Raw genomic sequence first — 2,516 nt, forward strand, 5'->3', positions numbered from 1 at the left:
GATGGGTGATCGGCGGAGATTCAATCTCTCTCTGATCGGGTTTAAGACCAATCTGATCGTAGTCCGTAGCAACTCCCAAAGCGGCGATGCGATCCAGGAGCCCGTTTAAGGACGATAACTCCGTCGGATCCATCTACTCGGCGTATTCCAAGCTGACGTGGAGACGATTTTCGATGACCCGGGAGGTCATTGTTGGCCCGACGACCGAACAGGCGGTCATAGCGAAGCCGCCCACCCGGAGGGTTTGGCCTGAGGCCAGGGCTCCCCCGGAGATGATGTTGTCCTTGATAACAATACGAGCCATCAACCCTATCTTTGACGTCATAGTGGAACTCTCAGTGAAAGCACCAATGTCGGTGTCAAAACCGGCGGATCTCGGGTAGGGGGTCCCAAGTGTGCGTCTAAGGCTAATGGTAACAGGAGGCGGGGGACACAATGTTTACCCAGGTTCGGGCCCTCTCGATGGAGGTAATACCCTACTTCCTGCTTGATTGATCTTGATGATATGAGTATTACAAGAGTTGATCTACCACGAGATCGTAGAGGCTAAACCCTAGAAGCTAGCCTATGATTATGATTGTTGTCGTGCTACGGACTAAACCCTCCGGTTTATATAGACAATGGAGGGGGCTAGGGTTACACAGAGTTGGTTACAGAAAAAGGAATCTTCATATCTGAATCGCCAAGCTTGCCTTCCACACAAAGGAGAGTCCCATCTGGACACGGGACAAAGTCTTCTATCTTGTATCTTCATAGTCCAACAGTCCGGCATACGCATATAATCTGGCTGTCCGAGGACCCCTTAATCCAGGACTCCCTCAGCGGACAATCGTCGCCCTCCCCTCATTGGAATCGGTGGCAAGCGCATGGCGGACCTTTTCCAGCCCCTCCTCGTTGATCACCATCGATTGCTCAAGGGCTAGCTCCAGGGCCGGCAGAGGACCGGCCGGCGCGAGCGGCTTCCCCTTCTTCTTCCTCGGCTTGGGGGCCATGGCGAGTACCAAAAGAAGGCGAGGTGCAAACGCCGGATCTATGGACACGGCGGCAATATTGGGAAGGAAGAAACAGGAGCGGAGCACAGTAATTTGCGAAGGGCGAGCTGCACTAGCAACGGGAAGCTACTAGGTCTGCCGAATATCAAGGCGGCGTGGGGAAGTGGAGACGCCCACGTCCCATCAAATGCCATGTGTCTTCAAGGCCGCAGGCTGTTAGGGCCCGCAGTGCTCCGCACTTGCCATTTGGCTTCGCTTGGAAGCCAAGTCCAATCGCGCCTTGGGCCCGGGGGAAACTGTCGCCGTCCTGGATTCGAGGGTATCCAGCCCTACCTGCCTGCGGCCCACCATGCGGCTCCATCGACGGCCTGGTACAGCCCAGCTTCAACATCACAACACAAGACCCTCGCGAGGGGCCAAGCCTCGCAAGGCGGGCAACACTAAGACCCCCGAGGGGGGCGGGCCTCCTCAAGCTGGCCCCTGAGGGGCGGAGAGTTCTATGCAAGGTACCTCATGAGGCTCGGCTGATGTGAGCCATGACGACCAAGGCCAGGCAGGCGTAGAGCGCAGGTTTCCTCTTCGGTGCAAAGGATGCAAGCCACAGGCGTGGAGTCCCGAGGAATCAGCCAAAGGTTTCCAATCTGGTGCAATGAGACCAAGACCGCCAGGACGGCAGGACGGAGGTCATCGACGAGCCCACCGCAGCGTCATGACTAGAGGCTTTTCGCAGGCGAAGACTACTTTTGTTAGGATATATTATACTACTTGTCCCCTTTCAAATCCTGCCATTGTGGAATCCATTCCCGCTCATATTGGGAAGAGGACCAAGGCTGCTATAAATAGGACTTAGCCACCACCAGGAGAGGGGATCGGATCCATTCTCACCCGACCACCACACTAGCACAAGAACACCTCACCTCCTGAGGCTGGTTCATCCATTGTACTAGTTCATCCGCAGCCTACAAGGCAATCCACCAAACCACACTGGATTAGGGTATTACACCACAACAGTGGCCCGAACCAGTATAAACTGTTGTGTCTTTGTGTCTCTTTGAGCTCGACGCGCTAGGCTTATGAGGATCGCGAGTAGGCATGGGCAGGTTGAGATCTCCGCAGCACCCCAGTTTTCGAACCTCTCAAGGGTTTGCGGATCCCTAAATCCGACAGTTGTGTCATCCGACTTGTCTAATGTTCATAAATTTGGTGAAAAATGATGTGGGAGAGGGTCAGAACACAAACACACTTGCATGTTGACCAACTTTATATGTATGAAAAGGGTGGTTTGATTTTCAAATACCAAATGCAACTTCGATGTTGCACCTATCTCACAAAGCGCACGATATTGCTTGCCCCCCCCTCGTGTCGGCACGAAGGGAATCCTAAGCTATGAATGCATGCCCCGCCCCCCACCCCAACCGAGGCTCACCTAGCAAAGTGCAAAGTAGCTAGCAGCCCCCCTCCCTCGTGTCGGCATGAAGGGAATCCTAAGCTATGAATGCATGCCCCGCCCCTGCCCCAACTAAG

The sequence above is a fragment of the Triticum aestivum genome, chromosome 6B (genome assembly GCF_018294505.1).
Source record: "Triticum aestivum cultivar Chinese Spring chromosome 6B, IWGSC CS RefSeq v2.1, whole genome shotgun sequence".
In the NCBI taxonomy this organism is placed as follows: Eukaryota; Viridiplantae; Streptophyta; class Magnoliopsida; order Poales; family Poaceae; genus Triticum; species Triticum aestivum.